Consider the following 17,928-nt stretch of genomic DNA (forward strand, 5'->3'; position numbering starts at 1 on the left):
TTGTTTTTCCAGATAGTCTCTATCTACTGCCAAACAGCAATTTGCTTCTAGCAGAAAGAACTCTTCACACCCAAACTCTGTTGCTTGCATGTGAATAGGGATGTAAATTACACCAAGTTTTATATTTCTTCATTTGCTTTGTTTTGAAAGACAAGCTATGCTGATTTCCTCCCCTCTTTGAAATGTCCTTATTAGCTCATCAACTTTATTTTGCACAATTTTAAAGTGGCATTTGCTACCCTCTATTGCTAGATTTCTGCTGGGCACGGTGAGGGCAGAATGGGTTAAATGTTTTGGATACTAATTTCCAGGGTATAAACCAGCGCTTTACAACTGACTTTAGATTAGGGGTTGCCACAGTTATTCTGTAAAGGACCACATCATAAATATTTTAGGCTTTGTGGGCCATATGGTCTTTGTTACAACTGTGTACCCAACTCTGCCACTGTAGCGTTTAAGTAGCCATTGACAATATGGCAATAATGTACATGGCTTTATTCCAATAAAAGTTTATGAACACTGGCATGTGAATTTTATATAATTAACCCTCTTTTTTTTTCTTTACAATGATTTAAAAAACATAAAACTTTTGGCTCACAGACAATACAGAAACAAGTAGTGTGTTGGATTTGGCCCCTGGGCTACAGGTAGCTGACCTTGGCTTTAGGGAAACCCCTTTGTGAGATCCAAAAGGACACGGCCTGGGGGAAATGCCTTGCACATTTGTTACGCTGCTTTAAAAAATTTTTAAAAACTGCTCTACTGAGGTATAATTGAGATATATATATATATATATATATATATATATATATATATATATATATATATATATAAGATGCACACATTTAATGTATATAATTTGATGAATACACTGCCTTTGAAGATTAGATAAAAGTTGACATGTATGGCACATCTGTTCTGTTGGGTGTTTTATATGGCTTGCCTTAGTTGCTCCTCCCAGACGTCTGAGGACATGTAATCTCTGTTGGTTCCACTGAAAACCTGAGTTTGCCAGTTAAGTAAAGAGGCTGCTGGGAGTGCTGTGGGCAGCACCCTTATATGCTTTATGCAGCATACTGGATTGACTTTGGGATCTGGAGCCATCTTGGTCATGACTTTTATGCTTAATGAATAATGGATAAGGAAATTCAGGCCAATGGAAACAGCTACAAGAAAGCTACACACTTTTTGTTCAAGTATTTCAAAAAGCAAACCCTAAAACAGGGGTTCTCAACCTTAGCTAAGCAATGATACCACCTAGGGAGACAGTAACAATTCTAATATCAAAATCACAACCCAAAACATTTAAACACTCTTTTGAAGTGGGAGTCAACCATCAGTAGTTTATAAAACTTCCCAGGATACTGAAATGTATAGGCAAGAATGAGAACTGCTATTCTAAAACAAGGGGGCTATGTTTTGAAATACAAAATTGTAGCTGAAAATACATGTGGGTTGTAGGAAGTAAAAAGTTGTTTGTATATATGTACACGCACGCGTACACACACACACACACACACACACACACACACACACACCTGTTCAAAGATCCAAGATTTTGTTTTTCAATGCAAAACAATTTTACTTGATATTCTAATCTGTTATTAAAAATAAATAATTCTTACAAATCATCCCCATAGCTACTAGATATTTTCTCTAGGAATTACTGCCAATCACAGTTCTGCATCTAAGAAATTAAGGAACAAAAAAGCAATTTTCAATTCAAAACTATATTTTTATATTATATATGCACCTATCTGTCTATCTGTTTACCTACCTCCCTACCTAATGAGAGAGAAGGGAAGGGGAGCCTAGCTCTTGATTTGTGCATCACCCAATAGGAGCAGATTTTGGAGTCAGAAAATTTGTGGTAGCAAAATATTTACCTAGGCCAAAGGAAGCATCACTTGATATAATAATCATACGTGGAGAATGGTATACTGTCATTCTTTAGCACATCTTGAACAAAGTCACATATTGAGGCCCAATAGTTACTAATAAGGAAAACTTCGGGTGTTCTTTTTGGGCCGCCTCACTGTACATTTGGGTCTTGCTAACATCTCACTCATTTTAAGGTTGGCAGTTTATTTACGCTGACTCCAGTCAAAGTATTGATTGGTGTTTAACTGCACTCTCCTGTTACAAAGTATTTTATTATTCCTATTGCCTGGGACGTTTACCATAAAGAAAAGCATTCATTCCTAAATATTTGGGAGTAATCTGCAGATTTCTGCAGGAAGTAAACATGGATATAATGAGCAGGAGGCAGGGCCAAGTTCCGGGCTTGCACCCTGTGTAGCCACCCAGGATCCATGCTTGTGTTCATACTCTGCCATCACATCACCGTTTTGAAATTCTTGATACATTCTGAACAGGAAATCACACAGTTTCATTTTTCACTGAGCTCTAACAAATTATGTAGAAAGGTTTTATAGGCTATGGAAGAATTGACACCACTTTTCTTGATCTTAGCCTATGCTTCAGTGCGTGGATGAAAAAGGGGCCACCCACTCAGCCTGACAAGCTCAGGGCGGGCCCTACAAACTCAGAGATCGAAAGTAACATCATAGGATGGTCTGAACACAATTCTTCTAACTAAAAGTGGGTCATGGCGGGTAGTCACATCCTAGGCCTGTAACGTCCTTGACAAAGTTCAATCTTTACCTTAAGTGAGCGTGTCTGTTATCTTTTGGAATCTAAGATAACATGCCTCTGAAATGTCAGTCATCTCCTTTTCCAGACCCCTCTGGGCACAACCTACTGTAGCGGAGCACGAGACCAGAGCCCCTCATTATTATCTTGTTGCCCCCATACCATCTCTGTGTGCTGTAAATGTTAATTATTAACTATCCTGTGCCCACCGATATAAAAGAAGTGTGTGTCTTTTACTTTCTATCCAATCCGAGAGATTTCCCCGCTTTACTTTCTCCCGTCCCTCAATCTACCTGCAATGGGTTTCATGTAACCCTCTTCATGTCTCCTCCTTTAATGCTAATGTATAAAATAAGCTGCAAAACTGCCATCCTCAGGAGCATTTTCTCAATTTGTTGAGATTTTGCTTCCTGGCAATTGTCAGTTTGGCTCAAATAAACTCATAAAAATTCTCTACAGGTTCGGATGTTTCTTACATTGACAAGTAGCATGGCTACCCTTTTCGATTTAAATATTTCATATGAGATATGTGTCTCTGTGTGTGTGGGTGTGTATATCTTCAAAGCTTTGTGTGCTTTTTCTATAAAATTAAGAATTGAAAAACATATAACAGCCCTCAAATTTCCCAAATTTTAACACTTAGGAGCTGATATTAACATTGTTAATATACTTGTCATATCTACTTTCTATTCACATTTCCCTAAAAAGTTAAAATAATTCTCAAACACCCCCCCAAACACACACAGACACACACACACACTGTTCAGTTCGTTTTCTTTGGTTGTATACCATTAAATTCTTTAATAACATTATATAGAAATGACTCAATGATAATTCAACCATATGGACATAATATTTTTTTACTTTCTCATTCACTATATTTCATTATTCTTTTGGTTTTATTGTTATTTTTCTAACCCAGTTGTTAAGCTTGACTTTAGAAGCATCTGAGACTTAGAGAAACAACAAAGAATGCTGAAAATGGGACTTTCTCACAGAATTAAGGTACATTTTTTCCCTACATGTTGAATGCAATATTAATAAAGTAGCAAGGAGTTTTTCCACTAGATATTTATAACATTATGTGATTGGTTTTAAAATGACATTGATGTCTGTGTTCCTCTGAGCGGCATTTCTAAAACAGGTCTCCACAGGTTCACGGGAGACACAAACCCACTCGTAACAGAATCATCCAGGAAATTGCTTTAGCAACTATTTTGTCATTTTTTTTTTCCTTAAGACCCGAATTTGTTTTCCTCCAAGGCTGTCAGGAGACCGGGCAGGCTCATAAACAGAAATAGTATGACAACCTCCTATTCACTGTGAAATACAGTATGTGCACTACAGCCTTATCATATAGCCCTTGTAACATTCCACATGCTGGTCATTACAGAACAAAGTCACTTTTTGTTTTAAGGACTGGACTGCCCATCAAAGTCTAAGTTTTTGAGAAGCTGACCCCTTTGTTTTAAAGTTTGGATTGTCTACCTCACTTGTCATTCTCAGATCAGATTAAAATATGGATGTATGAATTCAGAGCCCAAATGTACAGCAGAAAAAATGAGGATATTCCAATAAGAACTATTTGCAGACACTGTAGCACTAGCCATTTTTCTTTGTAAATCAGACAGTTGACTTTATGCAGTTGTTTAATTATGTTTTCAGTATTGCATTATAACACCAACTACACACAAGTCATTTCAAAGGGCACTGGTCTGCATAGAGTTTTCTTTAAAATAATCTGGAGATTTCAATACACAGAGTACGTATTGGCTGGATTTTGTAAAGGAATATTCTGCAGGGAGTGTGTTAGTTGACTCTGATTTCTAACATCATCCTTATACTAAACAACCTAAAGAAAGATTAGTTGGGTTCTTAAAATATGCCAAGGGATATGCCACATTCTTTGCATTCATTTTTTCATTCAATTCTCACAATCTTCCTGTGATGTAGGTATTTTTACCCCAGTTTTGGAAGTAAGAACCTCAAATTTGGAAACATAAAAGAGCTTGTTCAAGTTTATACAGCTATTAAATTGTGGAGCTGGATTTGAATCCTGCTGGTAATCTGAAATCATAGTCCCTTTTCTTAATGACTTTGCTGAGTTTTTCCTAAACTTTACCAACTTCTCCCAAGGCTAATATCTTAGGTAACTACAGTATGTTATCAAAACTAAGAGATTAACACTGGTGCAGTACTGTTAACTAGACTACAACATTTACTCAGATTTCACCCATTTTTCATGTATTCCTGTGTGTGTGTATGAAATTTTATCACATATTTAGATTTGTGTAAATACCACTTAAATCCATTGAAGATTTCACTTCTGGGGAAAGGTATAGCTCGTACCTAGGAACTGATTAGGTCACATGCAACTTATGCATGGAAATACATCAGAGATAACAACTGAGAGGCTGGAATCAGTTTGAATAGGCTGAATAGGCTTGGTGCATTGACAAAGAAGGGGGTCCACACAGATGAGGCGGACAGAGTCTTTGGAGCAGAGAAGGGAGGTCTCAGGGAAATCACAGTCAAGCGACATGTCTAAGGAGACATGGATTCAAAACTGGACACAAATCCAAGAGGCAGAAACTGGGAAAATGTGGTTGGTGGTAAGTGCAACTATGGAGCCTTAAGCTATTGTCAGCATGGAGGTGAATTTTTTTTTTTAAAGATTTTTTTTTTAATTGGGGAATTGGTGGGATGGGAACAGTGCTGGGGAATTGTGGGAAGGGGAACAGAAAAATTGCTGTCGTTTTGTTCTTCAGTCTAGTTGTGGAGGACATTGCTTCACTGGCCCAAGTTGGCACCATCATTGTGCTCTTCCCGGGCGAGGCACATCAGTCGCCGGCTTCTGGACGGCCGCTCACTGCGGCTGCTGGTCGCTCACGCTGGCTGCTGGCTACACACAGTAGCCTNGCCCAGCTCCAGGTTGAGCTGTTGTTCAGCATCTTAGCTGTGGAGGGCAGTGTCACTGGCCCTCATATGTGGGATTCAAACCGGGGCCCTCTGGCATCCCAAGCCAGTTCTTAACCATCGCGCCACTCGGCCGGCCCTGGAGGTGAATTTTTATGGCTTATCTTTCTAGTGTAGAATGGATGTGAATGGGTAGGAGTAGTTCAAAGGAGTAGAGTAGTGATGGGCAACTTTGATATCAAATACACTATACAGTTGGTAGAAAATATGTTCCAAAACTCGGTATAAGAAAAATGGTATCATCTCTTTGGTACAGAATTTATATTAATTTCCTATATATTCAGGTCAAGCAACTTGATGATGGCACGGGGACATGTTTCTGCCAAGGTGTTGCTGGACCCTGATTCTGTCTGTTATTGAAGGTCAGGGAGGGTGAGTCAGAGAATGGTGGGTTGGCAATGACCATAAACTCTCTTAGCAATGAAAGGATTGAGTCTGTATGCATTGCAGGGCTGAACATTTGTCAGGATTATCCAGCCACTTTACATGAAAAACAAAATAAAACAGAGTACTCCACAAAGTCTGTCAGACATTATTTTTGTGCTGCCTGCCTCTGGAATACTTTTCCTGTTCCTGCTCCCTTTTAATACCTGGCCTTATTCAATTGAACAAAAACACATTAATTTCATGTCTAATCCCTAACCAGGATTGGATATCAATCCTAAAATGGAAACTTCTCTAGGATATGTATCTTGTGGTAGTCGTTTTATTCATATTTGATTATTTGGGCATGCTGAATTGACACACATTGAAGTTCAATAAATGTAGGCTAAATGAATGGCATTTATTGAATGATCAATAAGTGTCAGAACTGTGCTACATACTTCAGATATTTATTCTCATCAACACTGATTAAGGAGGCATTTTACAGAGAGGCTAAGCCCTGTGGCGGTATGTCAAGATGGTAAGACCACACAGCTGGCTACTTAGAGAACTCTGATTGTATCTGAAGTTTCCATCACATTTACTTTTTTCCCAATCACTGAAAGAGCCACTTTGTGATCTAATTGAATTGATTGCTTTAATGTACTGAAATCTAAAACATGGAGGAAAGGATTATTTTTTCAAAAACTAAAATGGAATACAAGTAGCTACTCTAAAGTAAGAAGTTATTTTATTCAAAAACTACAAGATATAAGGAAGCAAAGCAATTTGAAAATTAGAAACAACCAGGAATAATCTGTTAAGAGCCATTTCACAGGAAAACAGCAAATATTTGACTCTGAGAGAGTCAGGATAATAGAAGATGGTTGCTCTTTGTCAAAAGGATGCACAGAACTACTTAGAAAGCTCCAGGGAAGGAGGTTTGGCAGGGGACCATTGCAAAGACCTCTTTTTTCCTCTGCAGACTTATTTGGCTGAACCTATTCCACATTCCTCCCTCCCTCAAAAAATATTCCCTAGTTCAGTTTAGTTTTACTACTCAACTTGGAAAATTGAACGAAAAAAAAAAATGGATAGAGACTGGAATTTCAAGATCAAAATAATTAAAACTGCAAATGGGGTTGAAATGAGAGGGTAGGGGAATATATTAGAAATCAGATCACAGATTCTGATAACCATTTCAAATGTTTGGCCCAGAAGCCTCGAGTTTATCTCTAGGTCTGCAGGCTTGTTTTGCTACCACTGCATTTTAAAAGGAAAAGACAGCATTTCAGATATCAAAATCACAGTTTCTGAGGCTAAGTAGTAATTGAAAAATGTGTCTTATATCATGTTAAGTAAAAATAAAAAAACAGTCAAAATAGAAAATGTCACCCACACAGAGAGTATACCAGTGTTCAAAGCATATGTATCCAGAGGGTAGGAGGTGTGTAAATGTAGAATCCTTACATTTGTTAAAGTGATGAGCCTATTATTGGAACGGCTCCTTTATTATTATTTTTATCAATGTCTTCATTGGGTTTGTGCAATAAATATGATGGTTTTTTAGCAGAACTAGAAAGTTGCACCCTATGCTCTCCAAGTGAGACAATTTGACGAACTTCTTTCAATTTAAAGTATATATTTTGTGAATAAATATTCATTTTCTTGTTCTCCATATGATTCAAAATTCCTCTTAATGTAGAGCTTAAAATGAAACAGACAGTTTGTGAATTCTCAGAATCTGATGGGCGGAGTTGATTAGTCGGATCCCTAGTCACGTGCATGTACGTTATTTCAATTTTCCCCTATGCCTCACTTGTTCCTACTGTTTCAGTGTTCCAATTGTACTGACTAGAGTTTTATGATAAAACAAGAAATTATAAAAAATGGTCTAATTTGCTACAGACCTTAAGTAAAGGCCAACTTTTACAGAATTTACTTGAGAAATATTTCTTAACCAACCCCCGGCCAAAGCCAAGGGTGCCGTGGTTGGATTCGACTTTTCCACCAATAGGAGCTTAGTACACAGGTGGTCACAGCCTAAGTGAGAGAGCCAGTTCTTCCTTTAAATAAAGAGATTGAACAAGCAAGCATTTAATATCTACTCTGAGCAAGTTTAAAATCAGTAAAACACATGCGTTCTCCAAACAACCCTGGATTGTGATCAGGACCAAATGAGGCAATTGATGTAAAATAGATTTGCAATTTTCAAAAAGTGATGCAGATATTATTGTTATTGTAATAGTCAGCCAATAGTGATTTGCAGTAAGTGAATAATTTCAGTAGGTTTTCCCCTGGCCCTTTTCATTCTCCTAAGAAATTCTGTCACTAGAAAGTGAATCCATTTCCATGAGATTAATTTATTGTCATTTTCCTGTTCACCTTATAAAATAGCTTCCTTCTTTTTAGTTAATTAATATTTGAAAAGTCTTTCAAAACCCTTAGAAGAAATATCAGATGTACTTAATTGTTGTATTTAATATACATCATGTGCCTCACACCCTTACACAATATAAGATAAAATGTCATAAATGTTGCATAAAAACGTATTTCCAATTTATTTCAAAGCTGATGAATAAATAACAAAAAATAATGATTTAGGATTTTAGAGCAGTGGCATTTGAAATGATCCAGAGGACTACTGAGAATTACTTAACAATATTTTTGAACACTTAAAATATATCAGTATTTGTGTTAAGTGTATTTGATAAAATAATGAACAAGGTAGGAACTCTGACTTCTAGAGGCTTACATTAGAAGGAAAAGTCAATTGGAGGTTTAGAGTAGAAGGGAACTAAAATTTTGGTCTAACCATTATCATAGTTGGGAACATTTAATATACTAAATAGACACAATGAATTTCTGAGGTGTTCATTTTATTTTATTTTTGTTGTTCGATGCAAAGGTGTTCTCTAAAACCTGGCTCCATCAGGGCAATTTCAAAATATTTAAGTAGAAATGCAGGCTTCATGAGAGGTGTTAACAAACTATAGAGATACTGACCTTTGAGTTGTGGGTTCACTCTTTGTTACCTTCTGCACTTTCAACTCAGACTGTCTCATTGATAATATTGATTTGGCTGTCTTGGCTTTGCTAATATAACTTCGATACTTCTATGCAGTACACTATGGCTTTGTTATACGCTGACAATTACACTTAAAAGGTGGCATTCATCCATTATTTGATAGTTATCTGTAGCATCTTTTCCTTCTAAAGTATGTAAGAAACAGGCCTTAGGATGTTTTATTATGACCAATTCTAGTGTGATAAAGTAGAAGAAAAGTAAAGCAATAGATTGACAGAACAAGTGAGCTAGAATTCTAGATGGGGACGCATTAACGTGAAACTCAGGTAATGTTCATAAAATATTCCTGCAGCCACTGTTTTTACTTTGTCTCATAAAAGCCATATAAGAATTTTTGAGATCGGTGTAGCTATTCGATTTTAGAATACGGAGACTGAGGATGAGACATTTTAAGCGTTTTGTCCCCATAATGGGAATAAAGTCTTGACTCAGATTTTCCAAGGCAAATATTCTTTCTATTGTAGCATGTTTTCACCTGTTGTTAAAGGAGTTGGACATTAATAACATCATCTTGAAAATTCTAATACAGCATTTCTAATTAAAATACTCAAGTATATGAGATGCTTTTTAAAATAATTAAATTATCTCATTTTAATAATAATCAAGCATTTTATATAACTATATATATATATAGTTATATATATATATAGTTATATATATATATATATATAGTTATATATATTTGTTTTCAGTCAGGCTCTAAGAAACAACTCATTTTAAATAAGGGAGAGAAAGGAAGGAAGAAAGAAGGAAGGAATGGAGGAAGGAGAAAAAGGAGTGAGGGAGGGAGGGAAGAAGAATTCTCCCATTAGCATATCAAAGTAAAGACTTCTCTTAGTGTAGAAAATGCCCAATTTGGAAGATTCTACGGTTTTGTAAGTAAAGAGAAGTACCATTATTCAGAACATGTGAGAGGGAAATATTTTATAAAAATCCCTTGACACCCCCCGCCATCCCAAATTTAAATGTATGCTTAGAAACAAACATTTAACAGACTTACACTTATTGGAAACTATTAATCATCCTGATCCATTAATAAGAATCATAAAAAAGAAAGTGTCCAATCTTGATGCAACTCACATGGAATTTGTGAATAAGACAAAATTAATCAGTACAATAGAAGGAGAGAAACCCAGGCAAAACTGAACCTGTTCTTTCTGGGGCCACCACATTCAATTCTAGGTGTTTCCAGGGTGTCTATTTTACAGGGATTTAGCACTGATGAGATTAAGATTCTACCTGAATCTGTGGGGACTAGTTTAGAAACCACAGGGAGGATTTTCAATTGCTAATGGAAAGAGGTCTTTGGACTTTGCTTTTCACCCCAGAGGTTTTTAAACATTCCTCTAATTTGAAAAACTGGGATTTTACCCTAAAAGCCAACTGTTTCTAATGGGCACAGAGCACAGGTCTCAATGGTGTATCTTGAACAGCTAACAATCCTGATAAATTAGATCTGCCACTTTCTAGTCCTGACAAGTTTAGGAAGCATTTAACCACTTTAGACTTCAGGTCTGTAATTTTAGCATCATTCATTCATTCATTCATTCATTATTTACTCAGTATCTATTGTGTCCCAAGCACTGTGGGTGCAGCAATTAAAAAAAAAAAGTGTATTTGCCTACATGAAGCTATAATACAGTGAAGGAGAAAGACTTATGGGTATGTACTAAAATATTAGATAGAAGAGCATTAAAAAAAAGGAGAGAAAGAAAATCACAAGTGAGGTTCATGCAATTTACATACCCTTTCAGAGAGCTCCCTGAGCAGGTGACATTGAGAATGCAGTAGGGGTGTGCAGGGTGTGGTCACAGAAACAGCAGGAAAGCCAATATGGCTGAAGCACAATGAACAAAGAAAGTATTTAGAGAAAACTATTTTCCAAGTGTAGCCAGGGGCTAGGTCACGCAGAGGTCAGGCTAAAGAGTCACCAAAGGCTGAGGAAGACGCTAGGCTATGTGATTCAAACGTGCACCGTTATTTCTGTGACCCTTTAGCAGTATGTAAATAGCCAGTGTTAATCGCCTTGCATTTATTCAGTGCTTTTTGAGTGCACACATGCTCCTTGAATTTGGTACTGGGCTAAAAGAAAACCTGAAATCACAAGAAAGCAGCACTCCTAATAGGTATGACTACTACACACTGAAATAAACAAACAAAAACCCAAGCCCTTTAATCCATTAACTTCATTTCCTAGAGACTACAATGGCAGTGGACAATACTTGAAAGCAAAGAATTAAAATAAAGGTTTATGGAGCTGTCACTAATTGTGTTCCATTTAATGATCAATTCTCATGTTTCTTAATACCAGGGGAGCATCCTATCTACACCACCACAGAGACATTTTCTATGATATATATCCCACCTGGCCCCATTTCCCTTACCTTACCTCATGTCTTGAAAGTTTGAAGTATCAGAGACAAACATGAGTGGAGTTGGATGTGAATATTCATGTGACTTGAACTACTGAGCTAGAATGTGTTTCTGGCCAAAAGCAGATAGGTAACCCTGTCTACACTTCACTGCCAGGGCTCTGAGCTCACTCCTTTTTAACAAATTGTGAAATGAACATTGGCAACCTGAAATGTAAGGAAGAGAAACTATCGCAACACACAATAGATTTGAAACCCCCTGCTGAATGAGAGCTTTTGTTAAAAATTGAGGATGCTTGGTATAGAATAGAGAGGGCTGGACAGTAACACTTCCACACAGAAGAGCTTCCATGAAAAACAAAAACAACAAACAAACCGCCCCCACAATCCAGACTGGGATGGGCATCCCATGAGTAATGGATTCAACATCACTGGATATATTAAAGGTAAGGAGTGACGGTTACATGAAGAGAAATTAGGAAGGGCCATCGTTCAAAGACGGGACTCACAGATGAGTCAACACAGGTTTCTCGTATTCGGCGAAAACTCAATGTCATATACATAAGAAAGAATCTCAACATTATTTTAATCCCATTTTCCCTATGACATTTCTGCAAACAGGAAGAAATCCATATGAAAGAAATACAGACATTTCTTGCCTCTGAGATAGATGCATAAGGAGATACAAAGGTGAATTATAGACTTCTTTTCCCCTCCCTTTGCATCTGAGTCTATTTAATACCCGCTATTTAGTCACGTGGTAGCAGGAAAATATTAGCATACAATGAAAACAATCCCTCTTATTTCATTATGCAAAATCCATATATCACCACTGTTTCAAAAAGCAATTTAAGCATTTGAAAATCACATTGTTGCACAGTTGTAGTCATAATATGTATATCTCTCCCTTCTTTTTTTTGTATTTGCATTTTCTCTGTTTATGCAAGTAGTTAATAAACATTATTTGAAGCATTGCAAAATATTCCAAATACTTTCTACTATTCTATAATTTACGGATCCTATCTCCTATTTTGATTTTTTTTCACCATTATAAATAACATGATAAAAATATTGGGTATAAAATGTTTTCCTTCATGTTGTGGCTGGGCCCTTATGATGGTTTTCCAGAAACTGAGTTCTTGGCTTAAGTCACATAAATATTTTAACAGATTTTTAATCTATGAATAGTAGCTTTCAAATGACTAATACCCCTTTTCAACTATTTTAAAGAGATTTTAATAAATTGTAATACAAACTTTCTGAAGACTGTAATTAGTATCTCTGTCAGCCTGTGCATGATACATTTAGCTCAGTTTTAATATTAAAACACTGAATAAATTTCCTTCGAATGTTATGTGGCGTTAATTCCCATCACCCCGCACACTTAGAGAGGGCTTATTCTATGCCTGTCTCTTTACCTGACGTACCTCACTCGATTTTCAGAAGAATCCTAAATGAGGCCTTATTATTTTCTCTGTTTTGCAGATGAGGAAACTTGAGTTCAGAGAGATGACATTTCTTGTCAGATAACAGAACGGTAGGGAATAGAATCTATGCTGCCAGGCTTCAGGGCTGACGGCATTTTAAAACTGAGCTTTTCTGTTTATTTATATATTCCAGTAAGTTTTAAAAATTGGATTCTGTCTTTTTTTAACTTGTCTGTTCTCTGTAAAGTGGACTGTGTCCAGTGGTACCCTACTTGTAAACTGGCTCCCCAATAACAACGACAACAAGTAGGGCTGAGCTGGAATGTTTGCTGATGTCTGTTTTGTACATACTTCCACGATGGCCAGTTTCAAGCTGTCTACATGATGTTATGGAACGCGCGGAGATGCAGACAATTGGCTCTCCTAAGCTGGTAGAGCCAGCCCCTGCACACCACTGGCTGGGCCAGTTATCAGTATAAGCTCTCAGCTCCCACTCAGTTATACTAGAACTGGACTCTGTAAGCATTTCTCCCCCTCTACCTGGCTCTGTGTTAGGCTTTGTGGATACAGGGCACTGGAGAGGTATTAGAAGGCCCGAACGGGAGAACCAAGTTTTCTTCTGACTCCAACATGCTTTCTTTCAGCAAACAGATTGATAAGAAAAGGTAAGCAGTCAGAATGTAAGGTTCTCAGCCACATGATGAGTGATTCCAACAAACCAGCTCTGGCACCTCCCCTTTGGGGCATTGCATTGTCACTGGCAGTCTGTGTGTGTGGCCGCCACCTTCTCTTCAACAAGAATGACATCGCAGCCTTAGCTGGCGGTGGGAGGAGCTATCTCCTAAATTCTTAGTTCTGCCTTCATTCACTTTCCCTCAGCCTAGACATACTCGTATTGGCTGCTTTCTGGTTTTGTTATTTCTGGACCCATTAAAGCTGTTTTTAACCTCTTTTAGTGGTTCACCATGTACTAAATTCATCACACCATCATGCTGTTTGAATTACTGGTGTGGTTTCTATCTTTTCTGATCACTGACTCATGCACAAACTTAAAAAAATAAACAAGCAAAGAGTAGGATGCAAATCTCTTACCTTTCACCAAAAAGTCCCCAGCAGCACACCCAAGGCCTGCACCAAGCCCTTCTCGATACTCTGCAGTACCCTCCAAGGGATGAAGAATTTAACCTGAAATGAAAATAGCAATAATTATAACAAGAATGGTAAAAACCTGCAGTTAGTGTTTATTATACTTAAGGGACATGCCAAAATCTTTTATAGGAAATAAAGCATGCTCAAATTTCTCCTTTGAGGAGGGTAGTCATTTCAAAAATAAGGAAACATCCTTTTCTTTTAAAGGGCCAAGGGCAACACAGCTATAAGGAAGCTGAGTCAGGAACTTAGACAAGTGGCTCTGAAGCCTGTTCTCTTCACAACTGTACTGTGTTTTTAAAAGGTGTCTTCCACTATAACTATAAAGGTATTAGTTTTGAGGCGATATCTGCTAGAAAAAGAAGGCCATCAAACGATGGATTCTATTTCATTATAATGTGTTCATAAATTATTTTATTCTCTTATTGTAGAAGCTAAAGAATCTTCTGGAATTCAGGAGAAATGCCCATAGTTTCTGAGTCACTTGATCCACTTGAAAAAATGTCTTGGAAACCAGAAAACTTGCTTCGTTTGGTGAGTACTTGGAATTTTCCCAGCTAATGCTGAGAATAAAAGAGCTGCCAAATTCATTAATTACCCTTAATATTCAATTCTCAAGTATAATGAATTCCATTTTCACACATATCTGAGAAAATTACATTGGAAAGTTAATATATTGCCTTTTGCTGGGTTTCAGTGAACATCGCAATGTGAAAGCAGAATTCAGTCTGAACTCATTGGCAGACTCACATTTATCTTCCTGGCACTTGGATTAAATGTCACTCATGCCCACCACCCACCATGTCAATACAATAACTTAAAGATGTGACTCCCAGGGCACAATGCGTCTCCAGCAGGGTCCTGTTTTTACACCACAGCAGTACCAGGCGTGCTCCTGAGCTAAGCCATTTACTGCACCACATGCCCCATTCCTCCTCCTCCTTAAGCAGGGGCATGTGGCTTCTTATGGTAAGTGGGCTGTGGGCAGAAGCGATGCCGATTTTCAGGGTAAAGCACTGAAGAGCCATCAGTCTTTTTCCCTGCTGTGGGAGCCAAGGATGTGCTGATGGTGTAGCTATAACCTTGACACTGGATATTTTGGACCAGGTAGTTCTAAGTGTGGAGGTGGGACAGGCATAGGGTCTGTCCTGTGCATTGTAGGATATTTAATAGCATCTCTGGTCTCTATCCGCTAGCTTCTAGTATCATTCTTTCCAGTTATGACAATGAACAATATATTCTGACACTGTCAAATATGCTCCGGGGGTGGGGTGGGGGAGGTGCTGCCCCATTTGAGATCCACTGAGCTGTAAGACAGTGGACCCTCCATCAGCCTCGTTCTTAGAGAAATTAAATATATCTGAGTACCTCGATCATCTATACTGTGCAACACACATGAAATAAAACACATACACACACACACACTTACACACACACAAATCCATTTTTAAAATAAAAAATAATAAAACAACTTTTATGTTATGCTAATGAGATTTGGTTGTTTGTTACTGCTGTAGAGGCTCTCCCGATTAATACTCCGTATGTGCTTTTCCCAGGCAAACACGTATGTCTATGGCTTCCAGTATTCTATGATGATTGGCATTTTATATTTTATGTCCAATTTCTTCTCTAACATACTTGAACTTTATCTATCTGCCATCTTGAACCACCCATTATCCAATTTTTCTTGTGTGATGTAAGAAATTTGGAAAACTAGGAGGCACTCTAGTCATCTCCCTTTGCCTCATTTAGCGATGATCCCATGGATTTTATTTCATAAATATCTCAAACTCCCACTCTCTTCTCTGCACTTCCTACTATTACTCTAAAACAAGGTAACATTATATCTGGCCTGGATTTGTAGAACAGCATTGTAACTCCCAGAGTGCACTCCTGTATCATGTCATCTGTTTTTCACAGAGAGGGTAGACTAATCCTTTAAAAATACAAAACTATTTACACCATTCCTCTGAATATAACCCTTTAAAAAATTTTTTTAATTCATTTTTTTCAGGCTAAAGACCAAAATCTTTAACATGACCTAATATCTGTGCAGGGCTTATCCTCTGAGTTCTAGTTCTCATCATTTTTCTCTAGATATGTGATATTTTCACATATCAAAACCTGCCATGTATTTTGTCACTTTAGGTCCTTGTGCAGGTCATTTATACCATCCGGAATACCCTCATCCCAACACATTTTGCATCCCCCAAGTCTCAGCCCACAGGCATTTATTTCTTCAGGAAGGTCTCTGAAATTCTCAAGCCTTCAGACCACGCCATGACTTCTCTAAACACTGTGTCATTTTTAAATTTTCTTTGAGATTAATTACCCAGTAAGATCATTTATTAACATCTGTATTACTACACTATAAACACTGTGAGGGTCCAAACCCACTTCATTAGACAATTCATTGACTTTTCAATACATAGTGTGGTGCCCAGATTACAATAAACTCTAAATAAGTATTTTTTGGAAGAAGGACAGAAGGAAGGAAAAAAGAAAGGAAGGGAGGAAGTTAAGGGAACAAGCAACATTTAAAGTTCTGTAAAGCAAAGAAAAACTGAGAGTTCAACCCACATTTTCTTTCTCTTTTACACACAGGACAAAGAAAAAAATTAAGTAGTAAAAAAATACTGTTTCAAAAATATATCATGTTTAGTCAATGTTAGCCTCCAAGGTAAATGTTACATAATCATTGAAAAAAATTATAGAACATTTTGAAGAATGTTATAGTGAATAATAAATTAAGAGTTAATATTTTGTAGCATTGAAAATACTTCCATTTTTATCAACCCACATTTATCTTGGGTCTTCAGTTTCATTCCTGTGTGTGTGTTGTATTATGTGCACATCACCAGTGGTATAAACAATATGTCCATGCTGAGTAACTATGCATATCTAACACTAGCAGGGTACTTAACACCAAATTAATTTCCTGTCAAAGCCACTACATCTGTGTTTCAATTACTAAAATTCTAAATTTAGTGGAAAATATAAGTATGCTTTCTTATTATCACTGCATTAGTATTTCCAGGGCAAGCAAGAACAACAACTAAAGTGGTTCTTAGGGAAATGGTATTTCAGTGTGAATTTATGCTTACCAACCATAAGTGTCTTGTTCAGATGTCATTTATGTGATTGGCTCTATTTTGGGGACAAACATTTAAGATGTGAATTTCCCCTTCAAGAACAAATACACAGCAATAATTTTTACTTGGAATGGGTCCTTTTGTCTTTACTGAGACTATGGATTTCTTAGGATTTAATATTCAGGTATTTTAAGAAATATACTCTCTTCATAAGCATGCTCATCTGAAATATGTTTGAATCAGCATGGTTTTGGTTAACACTGTTGGTCTCCTGGGGCTTTCCAAGATCCTTTACTACTCATCTTTCTGCACATTAAAAATGTGCCTCCCACCTAAATGCAGCCTAATGAGCTAAGGTCTCAGATGCTTCCTTTTTAACAATGCCCTCTGTTTTCCATCCAGTACGTAATTTATGTATTGAGTTCCAGAAAGACTTTCACCAGGACTGATGACAAGGGTGCTTATAAGTCCGTTTCCCTCTGAACTCTGCAGCCAGTGATTTCAGTCTTATTAAGGGTTAAGGAATTTCCTAATGATTTTAAAATGTGAGGCTACTCATATACGTAAATACAAGAATTTGGGACGCTTACATTGTTTAGAGGTTCCTTTTTATTAAGAAGCATATTGCTTTTGGACTCTTATCATTGCGGAAGGCAGAATGATATTTTGGGAGGTTATATACTTCTCATTGTTTCTATCTTGCGTTTTTAAAAACGCCTCCCCTCTGCTTCAGAAGGTTTAGCTACTACTGTATCTTGGAGAAGATAACAGCAACCTTGGGTGCCTTTTGCTAAACACACATACCTGGC

General features: G+C 37.2%; 1 long non-coding RNA gene across 1 annotated transcript in view; it reads right to left on the minus strand.

Moving 5' to 3' along the window:
- Positions 1-14,036, minus strand: part of LOC109389922 (uncharacterized) — a 250,989-nt gene extending 236,953 nt beyond the window's left edge. Inside the window, exon 1 of the long non-coding RNA XR_002125479.1 lies at positions 13,971-14,036. This is a non-coding gene — a long non-coding RNA (uncharacterized LOC109389922). The remainder of the gene's footprint in view (positions 1-13,970) is intronic.
- Positions 14,037-17,928: the final 3,892 nt, after the last annotated feature.

Source organism: Hipposideros armiger, unplaced genomic scaffold (genome assembly GCF_001890085.2).
Source record: "Hipposideros armiger isolate ML-2016 unplaced genomic scaffold, ASM189008v1 scaffold_249, whole genome shotgun sequence".
NCBI classification, from domain to species: domain Eukaryota; kingdom Metazoa; phylum Chordata; class Mammalia; order Chiroptera; family Hipposideridae; genus Hipposideros; species Hipposideros armiger.